Source organism: Aricia agestis, chromosome 22, assembly GCF_905147365.1.
Source record: "Aricia agestis chromosome 22, ilAriAges1.1, whole genome shotgun sequence".
In the NCBI taxonomy this organism is placed as follows: domain Eukaryota; kingdom Metazoa; phylum Arthropoda; class Insecta; order Lepidoptera; family Lycaenidae; genus Aricia; species Aricia agestis.
The window spans coordinates 4,455,695-4,482,889 of NC_056427.1; the positions used below are offsets into that span (position 1 = coordinate 4,455,695).

Consider the following 27,195-nt stretch of genomic DNA (forward strand, 5'->3'; position numbering starts at 1 on the left):
AGATGCCCTTGGCACATGCGTAGTTCTAAACGCGCATTCACGTTTATACGTTGTTTTATACCTCTAGCCTCTACGTGCCACTTTCGTGGTTTTGTGCGCGTAACCGTGGCTCTACAGTCTACGTAGCACGTTCGCGCTTGGACGCAATCGCGGTTTGCACCACATTTGCGGTTTTGAGCGCACTCTCGTTGCACATTCGTGGTTTTGAGTACCGGTGATTTGTACCGCACATTCGTGGTTTTGAGCGCGCACCCGTGGTTAGACACACATCGGCGGTGTTGTACGCGCGCGCGGCTTATGAATGGCGATTCTTCATTGATGGTTCAGTTGGACGTCGGCCATGCGTGCGACCTTTGGGACGGCAGACGCGATAAGGCCGGGGATAAACGTTATCGCATGCGATAATTGTATCGAATACCAGATGACTTGTGAACTTCGTGTCACTTACCTCCTAATATAAAATTTACCTGGACACTAATATGTGCCTGGACTTCCACGGGTATTTCAAATCGGTTAAGCGGTTTGGGCGTGACGAGGTAACAGAAAGACACATTTTCGCGTTTATGATGTTCGAAGTAGGGATGGGAGTAGGCCAGTTTATTTCCGAAGCCCTATGTACCTAATCTGTAGAGCAGTGGTTCTTAACCGGTGGTCCGCGGACCGCTGGTGGTCCCTGGAGGCATTCCAAGTGGTCCGCGAAGCCGTCCTAAAAATATGTGAGAATTCAGAAGTTGTAAGTAAATAGTATGGACTATGCACACACAAACTTTAAGATTTTTGCTAATTTAAACAAAAAAGAGTGCTAATTATAAAGTTGTCCTTGTTTTCTTCAAAACAACTTTTAGTTAAACAAACATTTGGTAAAATGGTCCCTCATGACTAAAAGGTTAAGAACCACTGTTGTAGAGCCTCTGCCCTCTATGAACGCTGCCACCCCCTTGGGCTGCTGCCGCCCCTCTAGCATGCTGCCGCCATGGCCTATAACGGCCTATTTATAAATTCGGGGGCTGCTCATGAGTGATGATGATGACTATTGTAATTGAGAACAGCCGCGGTTGTTTTCGTGTTGACTTGTTGACACAGTAATCTTAGAAAGTATTGCCACGGTTGAATCAATCACAAAACTTGTTTACCCAAACCGGCCGGCCGTTTATATTTGCTGAGCTCGAACTTGGGGATAAATTACTATGGATTAATTTCTTTTTTTTTTTCTTTTTTTTTGGTTTGAAAAATATTTTTTACTACCGACCAAAACACCCCTCGTGGTATAAGTTTGACGTGTCGGTCTGTCCGTGGCATTGTAGCAGAAATTCCGTAACGAAAAAAGCTAAGACCGGGCTGGAAAAATATCAAACCACGCTAGCCCCCTGCCCCGCCTACACACCCCGCTATCCTCTTATCGTGATATAATGATTCCATGAATCGTGCCTGCATGAATTGTACTTTGCGCTGCAGCTAATAGTTAACACTTAACAGTATCGCGTCACAACGGTTCCCGCATTATATCACGAAAGTAAAGGTCGTAAGTCACAAAAATGTTTTTGATGATTACTTAAAAATTAAATACGATACTAATATTTCCTTTAGCCATTATTTGATAAAGTGTGTGATTGTGGTAGTGCAAGTTATTTAATGATAGTAAATCAATTAGTGTAACAGATATTTGTTGAAAATCCCAGAAAAAATCATAATTTCGAAAAATAAAACTATCGAGTCAAAGTAAGTGAATCGTGTTTTCCGTTAGGCAAATAGCAGATAAATATACAATGATTAAATAAATCTCAATTTCATTTAAGTCAATCGTCTTCCGGGACCGTAATACTTATTAGAAAACACAGCAAAATTTTAAAGCCGGCTCTTAAGAGGAGTCCACACCGCCCTTTTTCCATACAAACGTTGTCCCCTGTTTCCTCCCTGGATAATGCTAGTAGAGTTATAATTTTTTTCCTGAATATCTACGGCCACTAATACAATGTCCCTATGTTTTCTTTTTTTCATAATTCAATTATTAAATAAGATATGAACGTTCAAAAACCCAAAAAAATGGCCCGATTTTCCGCTGTGTTCAAACATCCAGAAAACAGATTTGGCTAGATTATACAAAAAAAAAAACATAGGAACACAACTCAAGCCTTTCTTAGTCTTTAATGAAAAAAGTACCTAAATCGAGGAGATCGGGGAACAACGAATCGTTGATTTTCTGCAGTTGTCTCTATCGCGTTCTTGCTTGAGGTAAGGGAGACAGCTATAGATATTACACGTACTTTTTTTTTCATTTCTCTAGCCCCTGGTGTATCCTCTTAACACCGACCGGCTCAGCGGTGCGGCGTTAACAATTTGCGAGGCCTATATAATATATGTATACTCCGGATAACAAAAGTTCGGGCCCACTCTTTGCTGTTGTTGCTTTCTATTATATCATTCTAAACAAGCAACGCAGTAAAATTTATTGTTTGACGTTCAATGATTGGTTTTAAGCCGGATATGTTTAAGAGTGATGGATCGCTTCCTTTTTGTGATGATATCGTTATCTGTAGATGAAATTGCTATCAGCAAAGTTTTACCGAAGTGCGATGTCACATTCGCGGTTTTGAGCGCACAATTTTTAGTAGAGGCTATTTTTTTTGTCTTTTGTTTTAACATTGTAAAAAGTATATTATATAGGTATCATATATGTAAAAGTAATATGATTATTTTAATTTGTTCTTCAAATAGGTCACAGTTTTATTTAGTTATTTAAAGAAAGACAAAAGTAATCCCAAGTTAAACATCAACGCTAAAGGAGTTATTAACTTTTTGGTCTGCAGTCGGTATTATATTACGTTCGTATGTATGGCATAATAATACGTTCGCATACGGTGTGGGAAAGTTACTATCCATGCTGATATAAAACATTATAAATACGAAAGTGTGTATGTCTGTCTGTCTGACTGTCTGTTACCTCTACATACTGGAAAACTTTACTTAATGTAAGGTAAATAATTTTCCTTCTCAAACTCATACTTAGTTCATGAAAGATTGGACTTTGTTCTAAGTTCTAAGAAAACAAACATGAATGACTCAAAAATGCATCTTTTCTCAGGCATGTAGATAATTTTTCCGATTCTATAAACTCTTTAAATACTTAATTTTATGATAATACTAGATGACGCCCGCAACTCCTTTGCGCCAAAATTCGTTTACTGTGAGAGTTTTTTCCGCGATAAAAAGTATCCGTCCTTTCCCAAAACTCGAAAGTATTTCCATACCACAGCAAAATCGGTTCGTGGTTTGGGCGCATAAAGTTAATATACCTTTTTTTATAATTTTTTATAAAAAAAGAAAAGTTAATATACCTAGCGGAATAGAGCAACAATCTCGAGCTGTCAAACAAAACCGAAATTGGTTTACGTCTGTGTGTGAAAATTCTATGAGATTAAATTGTCAACATGCCGATAAATGCCGACTGGACGTCAAAAAAGAGTTCTGCTGTCATGTATCACACGTCTCTATTTAACAACGCAGTGTTACTGATAGTGACATCTCGCTTGCTCAGGCCTTTGTTTCTCTATTCCGCTAGGTATATTAACTTTATGTTTGGGAGTGAAGAGGTAACATACAGACACAATTTCGCATTTATCATATTAGTATGGATTTGCAGCCGTTGCTTTTCATTTATAAATATTCAAGTTTGCCTCGCTTTCGTGTCAAGATTTCGAGAGCATCAAATAATTCTCGTTGCGTAACTTCAGATTATTAATTTGAGCTTTAATTTCTTTGTGATTGGACAGGAGACGAAATTCTTCATTGAATCATTTGCCATTTAGGCTTTGTCCCCATCAGACACGGCGCGGCGCCGGCACCGTGTTACGGCACGACGCCGCCACCGTGCCGCGTACGGTGCGTCCCTATTCAGTCGATATTTGCGTTCGAACGAGAGTGCTTGTCTGGATAATGGATATGGATCGCGAAAAAAATATTCTCTTGTTGTTACTAAGGCGAAGATTGAAAAAGAATCATTAAATATTTTTTGAAGTCGGTTAAAAAGAAACCGAGGAAATTATATCTATTATTTATTATAGATAACATTTCCTCGGTATACATGACAATATTTGCATTACGCGACTTTGATATGTATTTTCATATTATGCCTCGATTAAGTTTGGACACAAATTTTGTTCGGAAGTTTCACCAGAATAGGGGCGCGCGGTGCACCGTACACGGCACCGTGTCACGGTGCGGCGCCGTACCGTATCACGGTGGCGGCGTCCGCGTCGTGCCGTAACACGGTGGCGGCGCCGTGCCGTGTCTGATGGGGACGCAGCCTTAGGCCTGATGAAAGACTGAGAAAGGTTATTTAAGTCTTTGCACGATCCGGCAGTTACAATGTTACAATTAATACTTCTGCATTGTGTCAAAATAATCGAAACAAGATAATTAAAAACTACTCGTCTCATAATGTCAAAATCTCGACATTATCTCGACAAAACTCTATAAAAATGTGTTATTTCGATGATAGATCTACGCGAGAAAAAATGTTTGTCATGCTAGGGTCAATAGAGATGAAGATACAAATCATCAAACATCGAGAAAACATGTAGAGTGAGATATCTCGTATGCTAGGCAGGCTGAAGACGTATTTTTCTCGTTGCTTTGCTTGCTTGTATTATTGAGAAAAAAACTTTGATGTGTTTGTATAAATGCCCAAAACCTTTCTTAGATGATGCCTACATTATTCGAAGAGGACGTAGGTGAAATTTAAATTTTCAAGGGTTTTTAGGCTTGCGCGTTAATCTCATCAAATAATTAAGAATCAGACAGATATATACGCTAGCGTCGTACCAATATTAAATGGATATGTATAGAATTATCCGATTGCAACAGAAATTAACATCAGAAGTAGTATGCCAGTGGTGATTCGACCTTGAAATCAGCATCGGCAGTTTTGATTATTCTTTGTCAGCATCCTGGTCAAAGACATAATAAGACCATTCTGGTCTCTTGCGGTTAGCACTCGACCCTGACATTATGTCGGCCAGTTGAACGACCCAGTCTGCCGACCCTGCGCGCTCAATACCGCGAATGTGTAACTATTCATAGTCGCCCATTGAGTCGCTATTTTGATGCACTTGGCGCACCCATTGAGTTGTTATTTTTGGATGAAGGTTTGGCCGTGTAAATTGCATTTAGGATGTGTTGAGCATGTATCGTACTAGACGTTACTCGCGGCTTTGCCCACGTTAATAGGAAATTCGGCATAAACCGTACATTTTTCCGCAAAAAAGTAGTTTGTCCTTTCAAATGGTCAACTCTACATAATCCATACTAATATTATAAATGCGGAAGTGTGTCTGTATGTTATCTCTTCACGCCCAAACCGCTGTACCGATTCTTCTGAAATTTGATATGGAGATATTTTGATTTTTGAGTCGCGGGAATGGACATATGATACTTTTCATCTCGGAAAAATGGACGGTTCCCGCTCGTTGTATTAATATATGTTAGTTACCCACTTCATCCGCTCTTGTCTTCATTTATAACTAGTTGCTCGTCGACGCAATTAGCGATGGCATCCTGGCTAAAAGCCCTGATGAGCTAATGCATAATTCAACAACTATGTCCCATTTGGTACCACCATGTTATGGTGCGAGCCTTGTTAGTGCAGGTACCACTTTTTGTCACCAGCTATGGAGTATGTACTGGTATTTTCTGAGTAAATATCATGAGGCTATAGTCTAGTCGTGATGACACATCAACGAACTGTCATTGTACATTCAATGACAGTTCGTTGATGTGTCATCACGCTGAACGTGGCGAAAAAGGAAACTAAAGCTGCCATCATACAAAAACGTCATTTTTACTTACAACTTACGGGACTTCAATGTCTGTCTGTCCGTCTCTCTGTCCGTCTATCTGTCTGTACATCTGTCTTCCAAAAATTCAAATAAAATGCCACTTTATGACTTAGGTCCTAGAGTATAGAATATACATAGATATAAAAAAAAGTATGAAACGTCCAACCGACTTCAAACGCTTTCTGATTGGATAAAACCCAAAGAATCTGCAGTTTACATTGCTTGAGAGACTACAGTTTTGTTGTTTGATACGATCTGAACTGGATTAAAATTGTATTAAAGTTGGATTTAACTGGCAGAATTGAGCAGAGGCCGTAGCCAAAGTCCCTTTCGTTAAAAACGATGACGGAATTCGTTATCAAAATGTATGGGATTTGACATAAATCTTCGAAAGCGATGACTTATGTCAAACCGCATACATTTTGATAACGAATTTCGTCCGGGTTCGGGGGATGCCCCCCTTATACAAAGTATCTTTCGTTAAAAACGATGACGAAATTCTTTATAAATAAAAAGTCATCGCCAAATTACATTTCGCTTGCGAAGACTAATGTCAAATCCCATACATTTCTATAACGAATTTCGTCATCGTTTTTACCGAAAGATACTTTGTCTAAAGGGGCTGGTCTCTCTAGACTCTAGAGTCAAGTGAGTAGTGACCCAAATGATATTCGATACCCACATGGGTGGGCTTATGAGTTGTGGGTGACGACAAAAAGTAATGGGGCAGTGGAGCGGAAAAACCCTAACATGGGACTGAGGTCGCTGTGAGCTTGAGCCTGTCAGGCTATCCAGATTCCAGACTTATAAATCTTTACACATGGTGTTTCAAATAAGCCGAAAGGGGGTTTATTTATCAATCATAAGCTTTTATTTGATGACTAGCTGTCCCGGTGAACTTCGTGTCACTTTAAAACCTTCCCTGGACTTCTACGAATATTTTAAGACTAAAATCAGCCCAATCCGTCCAGCCGTTTGCGAGTTTTAGCGCGACTAACACATTTGAAAATCCATTTTTACATATATAGATAGACTAGCTGTCCCGGTGAACTTCGTGTCACTTTAAAACCTTCCCTGGACTTCTACGAATATTTTAAGACCAAAATCAGCCCAATCCGTTAAGCCGTTTTCGAGTTTTAGCGCGACTAACACCCAGAAAATCCATCCATCCATCTATATAGGGTGCAATTTAACCTTTCTGCCAAATTTGGATATATTGATCCTTGTTAAAAATAAAATTACACGTATTTCTTCTTTTATAATCACTCAGTACTAAAATTTTGAGAAATAGCCTCCGAAAGTTAGCCTACCAAACACCACAAAATATGGACACATGCGCGGCCCGGCCCCGCCGCGCCCTTTCATTGACATTCGTGCAGTGACGGATTAAGACTACTTGATGCCCTAAGCAATCCATGCCTGTGGGCCCCCCCCCCCCCCATTCGTATCTCGACCGACTCGATCCATATCCGAATCGGTCTTTGAACCTTTACTCTTCTGGTGCCCCCTCAGACGTGATGCCCTAGGCAATTTCTAAATTTGATTAATCCGTCACTGCATTCTTGTTATTATCATACGTTGCGAATTTCCTCTCCATACTTTGATGGACTTAGGACCGTCAAATGTAAAGGACGTAGACAGGTATGTTTAACATAAAATTAATTGATACACATCAAAAGAATGGAAAATTACAACTTTCTAATTACGAAAAATAAGCACTTTAGAAATTTATAATAAATCTAAACCATATCCATTGCATTTAGGCGTATTTAAAAAATCAATTAACTTATGTATGTACACAGTATAACTAATTAAAAATCAAAATAACCCACCTCTAAATCTTATTTACTTTCATCTTGTCTACACTTAACATAGTTCAAACTGCAATCCGTTTTGCTCTAAGCAGAGTCTAGCCCGTTTTGCACATTGTCTTTAGGACTTTAAAAGTTTGTTAAGCACAACTCAGGTGTTGCGAAGAGCGAACTGTCCATAATCCGAGTCTTTGATTGTTTCGCGATTCAGATTCAGGGTACAGCTGCTGCATTCGAGAATCATCAATCAGCTGTCACGAAGACGGGGAAGGCTTTCTTGCTCGTACAGTCTCTCTCTGGGTTCCGCGTAAACTTTCGCCACTCAAAATGTAGCACTTCCATATTTCATAACACTCGATCGTTGTTAGGGTACATTGTTATTTGTAACAGACACTAATTAAAGCGCGGGGGCCGGGGGGGCCGTGACAAACAAAATTATTAGCTATACAACTACGCGCGTGGTACTAAACGGTCGCTGGCGACCGCGGACCGGCTGGCCTCCCGCCTCCCACCCCGCGCGTCATCCCCGCTTTACCCGTACGCATAACCGGTCTTCCGATTGGATATCGCGCGTGATTGAGTAGCGGTCGCAATATAGTAATTATTATGAACTTATGAAGTGACCATTGTGCATCGATTTTTTTGGGATAAAATATGTTATTGTAAAAAAATTAATACCCTATTTTTTTTGGTTTAATGGACTCACCTAATGATACCTAAGCCCCAAAAAAAATTTGGCAGGTAGGTTTAATTGCACCCTGTATATATCAAACTCAAAGGTGACTGACTGACTGACATAGAGATCTTTCAACGCACAGTCCAAACCACTGGACGGATCGGGCTGAAATTTGGCATGCAGGTAGATGTTGTAACGTAGGCATCCGCTAAGAAAGGATTTTGATAAATTCCAACCCCAAGGGGTTCAAATAGGGGATGTAAGTTTGTATATAATAAATACTTCTTAACGCGAGCGAAGCCGCGGGCAAAAGCTCGTTTTTATATATAAGATAAGGGTACTAGAAATATGTATTTGTTCAATGAAATTGAATATAGGTCAAGTAGCCTATTGCTTGTAATCTCGCGGTAGAGCCGCCTAACCGCGCGTTTGGGCGGACGCATATTATAAATTTCCAGCCTTAGGTGCGCTCTTATTGGATGAGTGAGGCGTTGCCAAATGGCAACCCGCAACGTTTTTTGATGTGGGAGAGCCATGCTTCGGCACGAATGGGCCGGCTCGACCGGAGAAATACCACACTCTCACAGAAAACCGGCGTGAAACAGCGCTTGCGCTGTGTTTCGCCGAGTGAGTGAGTTTACCGGAGGCCCAATACCCTACCCTATTCCCTTTCCTACCCTCTCCTATTCCCTTCCCTACCCTCCTCTATTACCCTATCCCCTCTTAAAAGGCCGGCAACGCACCTGCAGCTCTTCTGATGCTGCGAGTGTCCATGGGCGACGGAAGTTGCTTTCCATCAGGTGACCCGTTTGCTCGTTTGCCCCCTTATTTAATTAAAAAAAAATGGGAATCAGATCTTCTTGTGTACTAAATAAAGTTAAGTTTTGAATGGTTCATTTTAAAAATGCATCGCCGCATCATGTCGCAACTCGCAATGTGAATTTACCCTTATTTTAATTTCACGAAGGTCCGTTAATGCGAAATGTCGATTTAAATTATAGAATAATGAACCCCAAACATATTATTTAAATTTCAAATTGACTATTATAGAATTTAATGTGTAACTCACCGTTATTTCAACAGTATGCAAATAATTTATTAAGTATGTAGTTTTGGTATGCGATGTACCGTTAAAACGTGGTGCCAAAATGTCACAGTTTATTGCACTGTTGTGTTGTCTAGACAGTAGACACTATTGACCTACTGTATGTTTGTACTTGGTACACTGTGTCATCCTTTAGGAGTTCCGTAAACAAAGGGTAATCAAAATATTTATTTCCAAATACATAACTAGGTTAACAACTATAAGTAGAACGGCTTTGGTATGGGGCCTACCACTTATCTATATATATAAAACTCAAAGACTGACTGATTGACATAGTGATCTATCAACGCACAGTCCAAACCACTGGACGGATCGGGCTGAAATTTGGCATGCAAGTAGATGTTATGACGCAGGCATCCGCTAAGAAAGGATTTTGATAAATTCCAACCCCAATAGGTTCAAATAGGGGATGAAAGTTTGTAATATTACTTCTTAACGCGAGCGAAGCCGCGGGCAAAAGCTCGTAAAATATAATAGTTTAAAGAAACTAAAAAAGTAAAAACAAGGTTTTATTTACTTATTCAAAAATTTTAACAAATTATTTTTGCCGTTGGCTCATTTTTTTTAATTTTTAATTTTTTTTTTTTTGTTAAAAAAGTGGGCCCCGTGCGAGTTTCTTACGCCGGTTCTTCTCGCCGGGAAAGTTCCCGAATCGGTGGTAGGCACCGTAGCTAATATTAACATTCTGAAAGTATTTTCTTAAAATCTACTCAGAAATAAAACATTTTTTATTTTATTTATTTATTTATTCATAATACGAATGCAAAGTTTTTAATTAATTGTACTACTGGATAGGTAAAAATCGTGTTCAAAGATTCCGGACTATTACATACAATATACATACAGCTCAAGCATATCATAAGTGTTAATAGGTAATCAGCCTAGTGCGAGTCGGACTCGCGCACGAAGGGTTACGTACCGAGAGCGAAAAATAATATTTTTTGTATGGGAGCCCCCCTGATTTTTTTTTAATTTGTTATTAAATATAAAAGTTCGAATGTAATTAAAGATTTTGTGAATATTTCAAATGCCTAACTGTTAAGTACCTTATGGATTACGAGCAAAAAAAGCCAAAAAAATCACGATTGCTGTATGGGGGAGCCCCACTTAAGAGCTCACCTGACTCTAAAAATCAAACATCGTCCTTCACTCTTCACACTCACGCCCGTCTTTCATATGCCAGGTGAAAAAGGGCGACGCGGAATCATCGCCGAGTTAGTTTTACTTGAATAAAAGACGAACTATAATGATTATGAAAAAAGTGTTTTGAGCAAATTTAGGTTTTATCAATACCTTTTTAGATTTTAAAAAATATTAAAGAAAAGACAGCAAACTTCGAAGTTCCAAGCAAAAATGTGTCTAAAACAAGGTTTTTTGTAAAAAAGAAACTATCGAGCATTTTTGAGTAATCGTGTTTTCGTCTTGAGCATATAATCTTTATGAGCTGAAGTTACTTGTGTCAAAAAATCAGTTTTCTAAACCTTAAAGATTTTGAGATCTAGGTTAAAGTATGTAGTCAAGTTAGGATCATATGGGCTCTTAAATATTATTTTATTTTGTTTTTAGTATTTGTTGTTATAGCGGCAACAGCGGGGCTAAAATGGTCACATTTAGCAATTCCTCTCAATCAATTCAGCAAATGAATTGTCAAAACTGTCAAACTGACAAATGTCAAATCAGTACAAAAATACAGAAATGAATAGCAAGCAGAGTTGCATTTTGCGATTTTAGAAAAATGAATCATATTTTGATTCATATCATGATTCTTCAAAGCGACCATTTTAGCCCCGCAGATATACATAATCTGTAAAAAATTCTACTCTCTATCTATTGCCGTTCTTGAGTTACAGCCTGGAGACGGACAGACAACGAAGTCTAAGTAAGATGGTCCCGTTTTTACCCTATCTATGGGTACGGAACTCTAAAAAGGGAACTAACGGCCGCGCTTGAGGACAATTTAATTGTTACTTAAGTTTAATGAAGATGTTGGCATAGAAAGTGTGTGTGTTCGATAATTTAAAGTTAACTCATAAAATGTCTCTAAATGCGACGTATGTTATAAAACGCTGGTTTTCTTTGTGATCGTGGTGTATAGTGATTTTTTTTTTAAATTTTTTTATGAAATAAGGAGGCAAACAAGCAAACGGGTCACCTGATGGAAAGCAACTTCTGTCGCCCATGGACACTCGCAGCATCGAAAGAGCTGCAGGTGCGTTGCCGGCCTTTTAAGAGGGAATAGGGTAATAGGGGAGGGTAGGGATGGAAAGGGAGGGGAATAGGGGAGGATAGGGAAGGGAATTGGTCCTCCGGTAAACTCACTCACTCGGCGAAACACGTTTCACGCCGGTTTTCTGTGAGAACGTGGTATTTCTCCGGTCGAGCCGGCCCATTCGTGCCGAAGCATGGCTCTCCCACGTATAGAATCATATTTGGAACTGTTTACCAAATTGTTTGAAATATCTGAACACATAACAAAGATATTATTATAAAACGTAAATAATATGGTAATTTCACCCTAACCTTATATTAATTCCTTAAAAATCCGTAGATCAAAAAGATTAAATCCGATTAAGTTAATTATTATTGTATGTACTAATAATAATAATTGTTTATCAGTCTATTTATAGTCTTCTTATCCTGTTCTCAGGTCTGTAACTGCAGGGCTAAAAAAGTCACATTTAGCAATTCCTCTCAATCAATTCAGCAAATGAATTGTCAAAACTGTCAAAGTGACAAATGTCAAATTAGTGCGAATTACTAGACATGAATTGCAAGCAGACTTTCATTTTGCGATTAAAAAATATATACTTATTATGAATCATAATATGATTCTCCAAAGCGACCATTTTAGTTTAGCCCCGCGGAACTGCAGTTACTATATTATATTCAGGTTAGACAGAAACTTTTGTATTATTGATATTAAAATGTATATTATGTATTAACTAAACTAATAGACTTTTCTGTTTTTTCAGGTAATTGTTTAACTCCAAATATCGCTAGGCGTCTGCTAGCCTCTAGTCTCTACATCAATTGAACTTTGAAGGTAAAATTTAAGAGCGTTGACGCCTAATTTAAAGTTTCCATACAAACCTGCGGCGGACTATTTGAATTGATTTGCGCGCAGCGATTTATAGTAGTTTTAAAATATTTGTAGAAAAAAACCAACAAAAGATTTGTTGATATTTAAAAACAATTGTTTAAATTAAAGTGTTCTTCTATGATACGAAGCTATTATTATATTAAATTAAATTAAATAAATAGGTAAAAAAATAGTTTTAATTCCTTGATATTTCTTTGATATTTCTCATTCTTTGAATTCAAATTACATAAAGTTATATACCTAAACGAAATATTTTTTTCTGCTAACTATTTGCTTAAGGATCTTGTCAATAGGTTATTATTATTTTTTAATTAGATATGTTGCTGGTTTCTTAAATTAAAAGCTTCGAAACTGATACTAAAACGGAATTTAAGAAAACCTCTGTTATGGTATCGAGATTTAATGTACAAATACTCGATAAATCGTATTTTTTCTCTGCTAACTATATAGACAGTGAAATTTCCTATAAAAATAAGTTATCAACATTTTTATAAAGATAACTGGTTGATGATTTTTTCAAGTTCGAAAAGTACAGTCTTAAGCCAAATTGAGCGTGAAAGGTGTAAACGCTCTTAACATCAATAGGCTAGATGACTATTTTTTTTTCTTATTGGTAATTGAAAGACCCTTAAAAAATAAAAACATCGCTCAAAGAATGACTCTGATAGCTTAAAAATTCAACAAGATATGACAATTCAAACATCTCTCAAAATAGACCTGCCCGAAACGCTCCATACAAAGTGCTACGAAAGACTGACGTCACTCTTTCGTAGTTTGTACGCATCGGGTGACAACTTTGTTCGACAGGTATATTAAATATTGCGTTTATGAAAGTGGTTTCATAACAAAAGTTGTTTTTAATTGCATAAGTTATCGATTGATATACAAATATTAAGAAATTTAATTGAAAAAAATCGACTTGATTATCCAACTTTGAAGGAGCATAACAAAAAAAATAAAAATGCTATCGAGCTGTAATTTTGGGAACACTTATTTTTCACCGTGATTTCTTTATTTTATTAACAAAATTCGCTAATCTTTGACCTTGTCATCATCCCTATTGGAAGTCGGTTAAGATTAATAACATAATCAAATTAAACTTGTAATTATATCAGCACTTCTATTATACTATATTTAAGGTAAGGTTATGTAGTTTTCTTCCTCAGAACGGTTTCAATCAAATTATCTATACTAATATTATTATAAAGCCGAAGAGTTTGTTTGTTTGTTTGAACGTGCTAATCTCAGGAACTACTGGTCCGATTTGAAAAATTCTTTCAGTGTTAGATAGCACATTTATCGAGGAAGACTATAAGCTATATTTTATCACGCTAAGACTAATAGGAGCGAAATATAGGGGAAAATTTGGAAAAAACGGGGGAATATTAAAGGGCTATATCTTACGGAAAAATTTAGTATTCTCGTCTGTACTAATATTGTATAGCAGATGAGTTGGCTTGTTTGTGTAGCCTCGGTAAGTTCAGGAACTACTGATTCGAATAGAAAAATTATATTGAGGAAAACGGGGAAAATTATATTCATTGTGTGAATATCAGACAAATATCAGAAATATCAGAATACACTTGGGCTGTTTGATAAGAAACATACTGAATCAACACAAAGCCGGCAACGCACCTGCAGCTCTTCTAATGTTGCGAGTGTCCATAGGGTAGTTGCTTTCCATCAGGTGACCCGTTTGCTAATTTAAAAAAAACACGGCCAAGTGCGAGTCGGACTCGCGCACGAAGGTTTCCGTACCGTAAACCGTTCGTTATAAAGCGAAAGTAGGCATAAATTGTGTTTTTTGTATGGGAGCACCCTTAAATATTTATTTTATTTTAATATGAAAGACGAGAATGCTGTGAAATTTTTAAGTGCCTAGCAGTTGCCATTATTGATTACGAGCAAAAGAGGCAAAAAAAAAATGTTTTTTGTATGGGAGCCCCCCTTAAATATTTATTTTATACGAGCTTTTGCCCGCGGCTTCGCTCGCGTTAAGAAGTATTATTATATACAAACTTTTATCCCCTATTTGAACCCCTTGGGGTTGGAATTTATCAAAATCCTTTCTTAGCGGATGCCTACGTCATAACATCTACCTGCATGCCAAATTTCAGCCCGATCCGTCCAGTGGTTTGGGCTGTGCGTTGATAGATCACTATGTTAATCAGTCAGTCACCTTTGAGTTTTATATATAAAGAAGATAATTTTTGTATTTGTTGTTATAGCGGCACTAGAAATACACAATTATTGTGAAAATTTCAGAAGTCTAGCTATAGCGGTTCTTGAGATACAGCTGGAGACAGACAGACAGACAAACGAACTGACATCAAAGTCTCAGTAATAGGGTCCCGTTTTTACCCTTTGGGTACGGAACCCTAAAAAAATTATAAAATAAAACGAATCTACAAACGAAGCTGCATTGAAATGGTAGAATTAGTGGGCAAAAGCGTAATTTAATAGCGTGCGATTGAGTAATTAGAACGATTAAAGTTTAAACGGTATGTAGGTCTCGGTTAAGTTAAGTAGCCTGGGTGCTTAGTTAAATTGCACGCGATAATTTCGACAGGCACATCTTTAAAACTGCACAATGAATTTTGATGCAGTTTTAACCGACTTAAAAAAGGAGGCTGTCAATTCGACCCGTATGTATGCAATATTTCCAGATCTGCCCAATTTTCGTATTTAAAGTATGTTAGATTAGTCTATATCAGCGTCTTCTGAACAAATGTGCCATAAGTGTAGTCTAAGTATGTATGTGTGTGTTCGCAAATATCTCTGGAACTACAAGGCCGATTTGAGGCCCTGTATTCCCAAAAACGGACGATTTTCAAGATTTAAAAGTGATAGTAGACACAAAAATATAGTAATTTAAATTCTGAAAAAAAAAATTCTAAAAAAAAAATTATACGTGGGAGAGCCATTTTTCGGCACGAATGGGTCGGCTCGACCGGAGAAATACCACGTTCTCACAGAAAACCGGTGTGAAACAGTGCTAGCGCTGTGTTTCGCCGAGTGAGTGAGTTTACCGAAAACCCCTACCCTCCCCTATTCCCTTCCCTACCCTCCCCTATTCCCTTCCCTACCCTCCCCTATTCCCTCTTATAGGCCGGCAACGCACGCAGGTGCGTTGCTGAGCTCTTCTGATGCTGCGAGTGGCCATGGGCGACGGAAGTTGTTTTCCATCAGGTGACCCGTTTGCTCGTTTGCCCCCTTATTTCATAAAAAAAAATGTGTTAGTTAAAGATCTAACATAGTGGAATTTATATTCCATTACACAATATCATAACTTCACTCGATAGAAAATAATCCCATACTTACCTCTTCTTTTAACGAATTTCCCATACTATGTCCAAATTATTTGGAATTTTCAGATACTTATAGAATACTTCAAGTTTCATCAAAATACGGTTCAGTAGTGTTTAAGTAAAATTTTGAAGTCGGTTTTATTTTTTTAATATTTAAAGTACCACTTGTTTGTCGGCTTATAGTTTTTTTAAGAATAAGAAACTTTTTGAATTAGTACAACCTAACTGATCCATATACCATGTAAACTCATGGTTTTCACAAAACGTTGGCACATAGGCGATGATAGGCTGTTCATCGTAGTGTGAATCTACATATCCGCCATTTGCAATTACAACAGCTCACAACAGCTGTTGCAACAACCCGTGAAATTACCCAACATTTAGCTAGACTTATTGTTCAACTACCAACTACCAAGGACACATAGAAAACCAGCGTGCAGCCTTAGAGACAAAATGTTCAAATAAAATGACATTGGCTACCTATTAAATTTTTGTCGGTCGCGGTCGCTTGCGGCAAAGATCGGAGAGCCACCTTAAGACGGTTTAACTCCACACTCCACAGCCTACTATCGTCTATTAAGAGGATACACCAGGGGCTAGAGAAATGAAAAAAAAGTACGTGTAATATCTATAGCTGTCTCCCTTACCTCAAGCCTATACCGCAGAACGCGATAGAGACAACTGCAGAAAATCCAGAAAATCAACGATTCGTTGTCCCCTGATTCCTAATCCAAAACTTAACCGATTTAAGTACTTTTTTCATTAAATATTAAAAAAAGGCTTGAGCTGTGTTCCTATGTTTTGCTTTTTTTGTATAATCTAGCCAAATCTGTTTTCTGGACGTTTGAACACAGTGGAAAATCTGGCCATTTTTTTGGGTTTTTGAACGTTCATATCTTATTTAATAATTAAATTATGAAAAAAAATAAAACATAGGGACATTGTATTAGTGGTCGTAGATATTCAGGAAAAAAATTATAACTCTACTAGCATTATCCAGGGAGGAAACAGGGGACAGCGTTTGTATGGAAAAAAGGGCGGTGTGGAATCCTCTTAACCAACATTACGAACTGGGATGGTTCCGGTTCATCTAACTGTACAGAACCGAGTAGGCCAGAAACGGTCGTGAGCGAGACGGATCCGCCAGCGGGTTCCGTAGTGGAATTAGCGGTAGTTGATAACGGGGATCCATATGCCACAGTAGCGAGTACTTACGGCATAGTAAAAGGAGGGGAAGTAAGTTATCTTCATACAAAGGCACCGCGCGCGGCTTGTATGTGTGCGCCATTAGTATCAATGCGTCGCCACGTACCGCACACAACAAAATCTCGACCAGTTTTAGAGGCTGGTACCGCCGACATTTTGTTGTGTGCCGTACGTGGCGACTGGCGTCGCATTGATACTATGGCGCACACATACAAGCCGCGCGCGGTGCCTTTGTATGAAGATAACTTACTTCCCCTCCTTGTACTATGCTTACGGTGCCACTCCGCAATGGTCCATGATCCAAGTCATCGCCATTGTGTAGACCTGCCTTTCCCAAAGTGGGCGATAAGTGATAACGCCCCATTGTGGACGCTGAAGGTCTGAAGGGGGGCGGTGTGGGACCCAGAAAAAAATGGGGGCGTTGTGTAGAGGCTTGGGGGGTGATTTATTTCATCTGGATGCATTTTAAATTGAAACGAACGGGGCGCTAAAACATAATTGTTCTCCAAGTGGGCAGTAGACAAAATAAGTTTGGGAACGTCTAGTGTAGACGGGGTACTGGTGTAATGATGGCGGACGATGGCCAGTTGATTGCCAGGCAGTAATGAGTCATACGTCATTGTGTTTAGCACCAAGTGATCGTGGTCTACACTCTGTACACAATGGCCCACGTTGGCCCATCGTGGGTCATTGTGCACTGGGGACTAAACTAAAAGACAACTTAAATTACAGGTTGTCGTTGTATTTCATCGGAGTAAGATAAACTGTACAGCTTTAGGTTTCAGAGTCTCTTATTTTAAACCCCCGACGAAAACTGAGGAGTGTTATTAAAGAAAGATTTACGAATAGACCGGCTCGACCTGAGAAATACCACGTTCTCACAGAAAACCGGCGTGAAACAGCGCTTGCGCTGTGTTTCGCCGAGTGAGTGAGTTTACCGGAGGCCCAATACCCTACCCTATTCCCTTCCCTACCCTCCCCTATTCCCTCTTAAAAGGCCGGCAACGCACCTGCAGCTCTTCTGAAGCTGTGAGTGTCCATGGGCGACGGAAGTTGCTTTCCATCAGGTGACCCGTTTGGTCGGTTGCCCCCTTATTTCATAAAAAAAGACCTGTCTCTCTGTCAGTCTGTAGCAACGTGTGCAGGCGTAATAACTAATAATTTTTAATTTCGACGATCTTTTCACCAAGAACATCTCAGCTGCTATAACTAGTAACCGTTTAAGTCTGCTCGTAATAGCCAATAACGGCTGCGGTTTAAAGTTATACGGCGCAATAAACTCTTTATATCTCTACTCGCAAAAGACTAGCTTTGGGCCATAGGTTCTGTGGTTTGAGCCTTTTGAAAGTCTTATAAAATTGGAAAATCTTGCGTTCCAGTGCATTCCAGTGCCCGTTTACATTATTCCAGTATCAATCCAGCGCTGAACTGGATTACTGGATTGGAATAAATAATGTAATCCAGCCATTATTGTCAGATATCAGCCTACGATTTTCTAAGTTTTAAGTAAAAACTTGGAAACGACTTTTTCGAACCCACGACCTTTAAATCAAGAGCTACGCTCTAAACCACTGGACCATATTATGTCATATTACCGCCATCAATAATGTCGGTATCGAAAGTCAATGACCTCTAGCAGGCGCAGGTTCGATGATGATTAATAAGTTTTTAATACAACCGCGAAATGCCATTACGGCACGGCGTTCCCGGAATTAACGTAGAGTTGGAAAACGTAGAGAGGACGGTGTTATATTTGTGACCGCTTTGCATTTTAAGCTTAAAAATAACTTAATGTAACAGAAAATAAGTAGTTATACGTGGGTAGGTTTATACGTGGGAGAGCCATGCTTCGGCACGAATGGGCCGGCTCGACCGGAGAAATACCACGTTCTCACAGTAGACCGGCGTGAAACAGCGATTGCGCTGTGTTTCGCCGAGTGAGTGAGTTTACCGGAGGCCCAATCCCCTACCCTATTTCCTTCCCTATCCACCCCCTATTCCCTTCCCTTCCCATCCCTACCCTCCCCTATTACCCTATTCCCTCTTAAAAGGCCGGCAACGCACCTGCAGCTCTTCTGATGCTGCGAGTGTCCATGGGCGACGGAAGTTGCTTTCCATCAGGTGACCCATTTGCTCGTTTGCCCCCTTATTTCATCAAAAAAAAAAAAAAAAATTGGTGGATGAACACGTGATATTTAAAAACTTTATTTAAATTTAAATCTAGATCAATTTTGATAGAGTACAAGTAGAAATGCGGGAATCGGACAATTATTAGTCTTTATGAGCGTAAAGTCACTTACTTAATTACTAATATTATAATTGCTCTCTATTCTTTGAAAACGGCTAAACCGACTTAGATGGCATTTGGAATGGCGACACTTTGAGAGGTTCCCCCGCGACAAATGAATTTCGGCGCAACGGGGCGGGCGTCATCTAGTATTATAGTATAAACCGCGCCACACCGGAATGGCAGCGGCGAGACGAGCACTTTTAGTGTCATGTGATTTTAAACTTTATCTTCATTATTTTAATACATGTAAAGAAAATACTTTCTTCATTTTGAACATTCGCGCGTTTATTCAAGCTACCGTTAGTTCTGGAGTTATCCGAGCGTGGCGTGTCATGTAAGGCTGTCATTGTTATTGTCAATGTCAAAGACAAATTTTGCTGAGTTCATTTTGATTTTGTAATTTTCGAAAATCCTTATTAATTTTCTAGTTAATTTTGTAGTTGTCGTTAGAGGTGATAACTTTTGTTGTCGTTTCTTTGTTTCTGTTGTTGTTGTAACCTATTTCAAAAAATATGAAAATGCTAACATTGTTTCAGAGAAACACACTGAAGTTTTTATTGATTTACGATTGATCCTCTTATATATACATATTATCGCTTGAGATTCTCGCTACTATGTATTAAACTAATGAAGATAAAGTTTAAAATCATATGACACTGAAAGTGCTCGCCTCGCCCGCGCCGCTGCCGTTCCGGTGTGGCGCGGCCCGGTGGTCCCGTGTAAAGTTTAAGAAACAAAAACAAAACATGTATGACGTCATATCTGTTACCTTCGAAGCTCTGCGCGTTTCTCAGGAGATGCAATTTGGAAAGTAGGTTGAGGCGGATTCGCTTTAGCAAATTACAAAACCGGCTGGCGACTGTGTTATGTGAAAAATGTTTGTCTGTCCGTGTGTTTGTGCGTAAGAAAACTTATTTGACGCCCCGACGGTATGGAATTTTGGCTTTAACGAGGTTGTAATGAGGTTTTTATAAGGATTTTCGTTTAAAGAAGCATAAAATATAAAGTGAATTAATTATTTTTTTGTTGAATTCAATTTTATACTAAGTATTATGTAGTTTTTTTTTTATGAAATAAGGGGGCAAACGAGCAAACGGGTCACCGGATGGAAAGCAACGTCCGTCGCCTATGGACACTCGCAGCATCAGAAGAGCTGCGCAGATGCGTTGCCGGCCTTTTAAGAGGGAATAGGGTAATAGGGGAGGGTAGGGAAGGGAATAGGGTAGGGGATTGGGCCTCCGGTAAACTCACTCACTCGGCGAAACACTTCCCGAAGGGAATAGGGGAGGGTAGGGAAGAGAACAGGGTAGGGGATTGGGCCTCCGGTAAACTCACTCACTCGGTGAAACACAGCGCAAGCGCTGTTTCACGCCGCTTTTTTGTGAGAACATGGTATTTCTCCGGTCGAGCCGGCCCATTCGTGCCGAAGCATGCTCTCCCACGTCTAGTAAGTTCAAGTTCTTCTTATTCTTTAAAAATGGCCTCCCGTAAGGGAAAGTTAAGGTTGAGAGTAACTTAAAAATGTGAATTTTCTACATTACAATTACTGAGTTGAGCCGAAGTTAGTGTGTCGTGCGGATACCGTACATTTTTCCGGGTTAAAAAGTATCCTATGTCCTTTCTCGTCTCTAAAACTATCTCCATGCCCATCTAAATAGGTTCAGCCGTTTAAGCACGAAGTTGGCGCTGGGCAACGCAACATCCTTGTATAGAATTGTATTTGACTGTCAAAACTAATTTAGCCTGTCACTAAGTATGGGCGATGAATGCATCCTCTGCCTCCGCTTGAATCTTATCCCAACAGGATAAGGGTCATCATTGATGGGACTTTTAAATTAACCGAACGTATGATGTACTCGGTACTACGAAAAATGCATGTTCAGGAAACATGAATCACAAATACTCGGTAATGGATACAGTTGAAATTGTGCAGGGGTTGGGTATACTACGAAAGTGTGTCTGTCTGTCTGTCACATCTCCACGCCCAAACCGCTATACGTGGGAGAGCCATGCTTCGGCACGAATGGGCCGGGTCGACCGGAGAAATGCCACGTTCTCGCAGAAAACCGGCGTGAAACAGCGCTTGCGCTGTGTTTCGCCGAGTGAGTGAGTTTACCGGAGGCCCCAATCCCCTATCCCTTCCCTACCCTCCCCTATTCTCTTCCCTTCCCATCTCTACCCTCTCCTATTACCCTATTCCCTCTTAAAAGGTCGGCAACGCACCTGCAGCTCTCCTGATGCTGCGAGTGTCCATGGGCGACGGAAGTTGCTTTCCATCAGGTGACCCGTTTGCTCGTTTGCCCCCTTATTTCATAAAAAAAAACCGCTGAACCGATTTTTATGGGTATGGAAATTCTTTGAGTCCCGGTAAAGGACATGGAAATCACCCATACAAAAACACATTTTTTATGCTTTTTAGAGTTCCGTAGCCAAATGGCAAAAAACGGAACCCTTATAGATTCGTCATGTCTGTCTGTCTGTCTGTCCGTCCGTATGTCACAGCCACTTTTCTCCGAAACTATAAGAGCTATACTATTGAAACTTGGTACGTAGATGTAGTCTGTAAACCGCTTTAAGATTTTGATACAAAATTGGAAAAATTATTGAAAATTTTAGGGGTTCCCATAGATACAACTGCAACAAAAAAAAATTTTTTTCATCTAACCTATGGGGTATCTTTGGATAGGTCTTCAAAAATCATATTGAGGTTTCAAATATAATTTTTTTATAACCTGAATAGTTTGCGAGAGAGACTCGTCCAAAGTGGAAGAATGTGTGCCGCCCCCCCCCTGTAACTTCTAAAGTAGGGGCATGGTAAGTCTAAAAAATATATATGATGTACATTACTATAAAAACTACTAGTAACGAAAATTGGTTCGAACAGATCTAGCCAGTAGTTTTTTTATACGTCATAAATGGTAAACCTGGTAACTTTCATTAAATCAACTGAAATATGAAAATAAATCAAAAACCTCTTAATTTCATAAAAATAAACCTTATTGCTGCTGCGGAACCCTTCATGGGCGAGTCCAACTCGAACTTGGCCGGTTTTTTTGCTGTTTTTGCTTTATAAGTTATAACGGTACGGAATCGCGTGCGTGAGTCCGACTCGCACTTGGCATGCGCGGCGCTACCTACCACATGTGGTATTTCCATGCATCCATGTTACCTTTCGTGTTGTGTATAATTCAGAATAATTTCGGGGCTGTTGTTAATTTAGCAAATTCAGTGGAAAAAGTTTGCGTGGCACAAATAACACAATTTAAATGTTCTTGGAAACTTTTGGGTTTTGCGTCTTATGTGGCTTCTCTACCTTGGCTTGTTGGATAAATATAGGCGATTGCGGACTTGTATAGGGGCACAAATCGTCGTAGGGGCACAATATTTTTTTTTTATCAAATAAGGGGGCAAACGAGCAAACGGGTCACCTGATGGAAAACAACTTCCGTCGCCCATGGCCACTCGCAGCATCAGAAGAGCTCAGCAACGCACCTGCATGCGTTGCCGGCATATAAGAGGGAATAGGGGAGGGTAGGGGAGAACGTGGTATTTATCCGGTCGAGCCGGCCCATTCGTGCCGAAGCATGGCTCTCCCACGTATAAACTTCGCCGTTCTCCTCCTTTTGACTTCGCCGTATTCAGGTGAAAATCGCATATAAAATCTAATTTGTATGTTGTGAAGTCAGCATTTTGACTGTTTTAGAACCTAAACCATACACCAAGGTAGAGCCTTTACAAAGTGTAATCACTAACCACACAACACAACTGAATAGTTAAGTTTAACTGTAAACTGTAACTGGTGTTTAACGGATGTACACGCCATGCGGGTGACGGTGTGGCCGTTATTGTGAAATGGCACGGCGAAAGTACTGCAAGGTGCAATAGAACAGCTGTTCCATCCTTGTCACCTGAAAAGGCTATGGGCCAGTGCATGCGAACGAGAACAGCTGTTCCATCCTTGTCGCCTGAAAAGGCTAAGGGTCAGTGCAGCGAACGTGACGACACTGACGAGGCGATGCGTTGCAAACGACTACGATGCGTTGGTCGACGAAGCCAAAGGGAAGGGTAGTGACTTTGGCAACAACTTTAAAGCTCTAAGGCTGTGCACAGACAAACGGCACTTGTCGACGGCAGTCGCTGGATTTTTTATTGATTTTTAGGCGTTTTAATTATTTTTATTTTAGTTAATTGGTAGGCGGTAGTCGACATATTCTTGTATCGTCCATTTTCTCTTTTTGTGCACTGTAATGCTCTTCCTTTGTTACAAAACTAATATACAAAAGTTCATCTAAATTGCATTTTATTCAGTATCCTCAAAATAGGATCAAAATTAACTAAATCCAGTTTCAATACGAAACAAATTGGCGACCGTGTTACAAATAAGAAGAACTTACAAAATCGAAAATTCAAAAGAGGCGTGTAGTATAGTAAGTATGTACCTAGTATAAGTAAGTGAATTACACTACAATAAAGTTAGTCTTAACCAAGTCGTCGAGTGTTTCATTTCACCTATCAGGGCCCATCCTCACATGGCGACCCTGCCGGTCTCAGGTTCAGGCGTCAAGTTGCCGGTGCGCGTGTGAATGTGCAATTTCTGAAAACTTTGCTTTGTGCAATGTGACTGTTCGTGATTATCCAGTGCACTTGCACTCAATAATTTTTGCATAAAATAAAATTTATGGCTGTTGAAGGACTTATAAATTAGTGACTATGTGCAATTCGAAATATCCCAAGAAAGAAGAGGTAATAATCAACCAAAATGGGATTGGATCTGCTCTTAGTGCGACTACAGAACAGTTGCAATATCACTTATCGAGCATCAGCATAATAATGATGATAATCCTGGGCCTGCTGATAGTGCTAGTAATTTACTTCGCCCTCAAGTGGTATCAAAGATGTCATCTCAACTGGATTGACAACCGAATTATTGGCCAAACATTGAGAAGATCCTTTGCCCGGCGTGACAACACTCCAAGGAGCAATGAAGGAGCCAGGTGTGCCGACTGTGCGGAGAGAATCCAACCCAGGGGCCAGGAATGAAGAAATAGTGAAGAATGGTTTGTGAACATTAAAAGTGAGTGGCAAAAGTATTTTTAGAAATTATGTACTTAAGATTATTTTTCCCAGTATAAAAATAAAAATAATGATTAATAATAATTCTATCCTAAAAACGTTTTTACTAAAAATGTATTTTTGATTTTTAATTTTTAATGTACTTACTACATACTTAATTTTTTTTTATCAAATAAGTTCTTTGATTTTATGCAATGGTAATTTTAATTAATAAGATTCACGTTTTAATTTTGTAATTATTAAAATGTAATGGCTCAAGAACTTACTGAAATTTATGAGCAATTGAAATATATACGAGAAAATTTGATTAAATTAAGTTACGAACGGCGAACGCCCGATCGATTAAATTTTAAGCTTGAGGAAGCTACTACTTTATATGATTGTTATAAAATATATGAATTTAATTTGCAAGATCAAATAAATAAGAATTTATTAAGTACAGAAAGTCTTACGTTAATTGAGAGATACTGTTCTAAGATTAAGCAATTATATTTAGAAATTAAGGAATTTTGTACTAAGTTTGGCGCAACGTCTAGTAGAGATATTAAGTTCTCCAAAATGGATTTTGATTTAAAAACTGCACTAAGTTTATTACCCGTCGAGACCGATGAGTCTTCGATTAGACAATTGATCGATGGAATTGATTATTATGCATCTATTTTAACTAAAGATAGTTGTAAGCTGAATTTAATTAATTTTGTTTTGAAGAGTAGGCTATCACAATCTTCTAAGTTAAGATTGAAATCTAGCTATGCGACTACTAAAGAGTTACTGCAGGATATGACTACAATTCTTTTGCCTAAAAAGAGTTCTGTAGCTTTGCAAAATAAATTGCAATCCGTGAGGCAAGATTTTAAATCTATAAATGAGTACGGCAAGGAGTTAACGGAAATATTCATGGACCCAACTATCGCGCAAGCTGGTGGCAAAACCGAGAATCTTAAAATTTTGCAGCCTCTAAACGAGAAACAAGCTATTAAACGTTTTGCCGACGGTTTACGCAATAGACGACTCAGCACAATTATTGCTGCTCGAAACTTCGATTGTTTGAAGGACGCCATACAGGCCGCCGTAGACGAGGAGACCGAAATGCCATTGCAGTCATCCTCATCAGCAGACGACTTATCCCTTAATTTTTATAATTATAAACGTGGTCGTAATAATTTTTACAACAGGCGTTATTTTCTTAATCGAAACGATCGCTCATGGGGAGGTCGCCCTTCCAAAAATGTTCGTGTCGACGGCAGCTCCCCCAGCAGCCCCGCTGCTGCTGCGTCCGGCCGCGCTCCACGTCGTGGTCGAGGCTTTGGTCGAGGTCAGACGACATCGTACAGAGGTAAGTCGAATAGTTATTATAATAATTCTAGAGGTCGCGGGTTCCGCCGAGGAGGCAATATCCGTATTATGAACGAGGAGATCGTTCAGAGAGCCGATGATGATGATGAGGGTAGCGATACGCCGATCATCCCTCAACAGTTTTTTCGTGAATAATGAATTTATTTACGCCTTAAATAGCACGTGTTGTGTACAATTATATCATGTTGATCAAAATACTTATCATTATCAAAGTAAATATAATATTCTGACATTTTTACTAGATACAGGAGCATCGATCTGTGCCATTAAATATGAGTATGTAAAGAAACTCAACATACCAATGCACACCGAGTGCATTACAATACAAGGAATAGGCGGTGCGATTCAAGCTATAGGATATGTTCATTTGACGCTTAGTAACATGCATAATTCTCAGGAATTTCTTATGCAACATAAGTTTTATGTTTTCCAGACTTTACCATGCAAAGCGAATGCGATTATAGGACAGGATTTTCTTACAAACTTTAATGCTATTTTGAACCTTAAATGCTCTACATTAACTTTAAATAACAAGTCGAATAACAATAGTATCGTATTGCCGCTTTGTTCCCAGACTGAAAGTAGAAGTAGTTATTATATTTTACCGCCAAGATCGGAATCTATACATTATATACCGACTACATATACGGAGGAATGTCTTGTGTGTTCATCGGAATTACAAAAAGAAGTATTTATAGCAAATACTATAGTTAAGCCCTCGAATGGTATGATACCAGTGTTAATATTAAATACTAGCGAGGATGAGATACGTCTTGAAAATATTGAACCGAAAATAGAGAAAATTAGTGATTACGAATTATGTGATTTTAGTCGTTGTAAAAATTTTAAATCCGATCGTGTTAAAAAGTTATTGAATATGCTTCACTTGAATCATTTAAATTTAGAAGAGAGAAAGATTATTGAGAATGTTTGTGCAAAATTTTCGGATATATTTTTATTACCGGGTGACAAGTTGACGACTACAAATATTTATAAGCATCGTATTTATTTAAAAGGGAATTCCCAGCCAATTTACAGTAAGCCGTATAGGATACCATACTCACAAAAATTAGAGCTTAATCAACAAATCAGTGACATGCTACGGGATGGTATAATAGAACCGTGTCAGTCAGACTGGTCATCACCTCTAATATTAATTCCTAAAAAATTAGATAATTCAGGAACTAAAAAATGGCGATTAGTCATAGATTATAGGAAGTTAAATAATAATATACAGAATGATAAATTTCCCCTCCCGAACATAACAGATATTTTAGACTCTCTTTCAGGTTCTGTTTACTTCTCTACTCTCGATCTTTCAAATAGCTACTATCAGTGTGACCTTGAGCCTAGTAGCCGAAAATACACAGCTTTTAGTACTGGACAATTTGGAGTTACAGATTCAGATAAAAGTAAAACTAGTTCTCTTTCGGGAC

General features: G+C 39.0%; 1 protein-coding gene and 1 long non-coding RNA gene across 4 annotated transcripts in view; one reads left to right on the forward strand and one right to left on the reverse strand.

The window, feature by feature from the left end:
- Positions 1 to 27,195, forward strand: part of LOC121738099 (E3 ubiquitin-protein ligase CBL) — an 85,498-nt gene that overhangs the window by 23,813 nt on the left and 34,490 nt on the right. The gene's annotated exons all lie outside the window — the stretch shown is intronic.
- LOC121738110 lies at positions 670 to 21,734 on the reverse strand. Its single transcript, XR_006037236.1, has 3 exons — positions 21,724 to 21,734; positions 13,285 to 13,290; positions 670 to 751 (listed from the first exon to the last, which is right to left on the reverse strand). It is a non-coding gene; the product is annotated as an uncharacterized LOC121738110 (long non-coding RNA).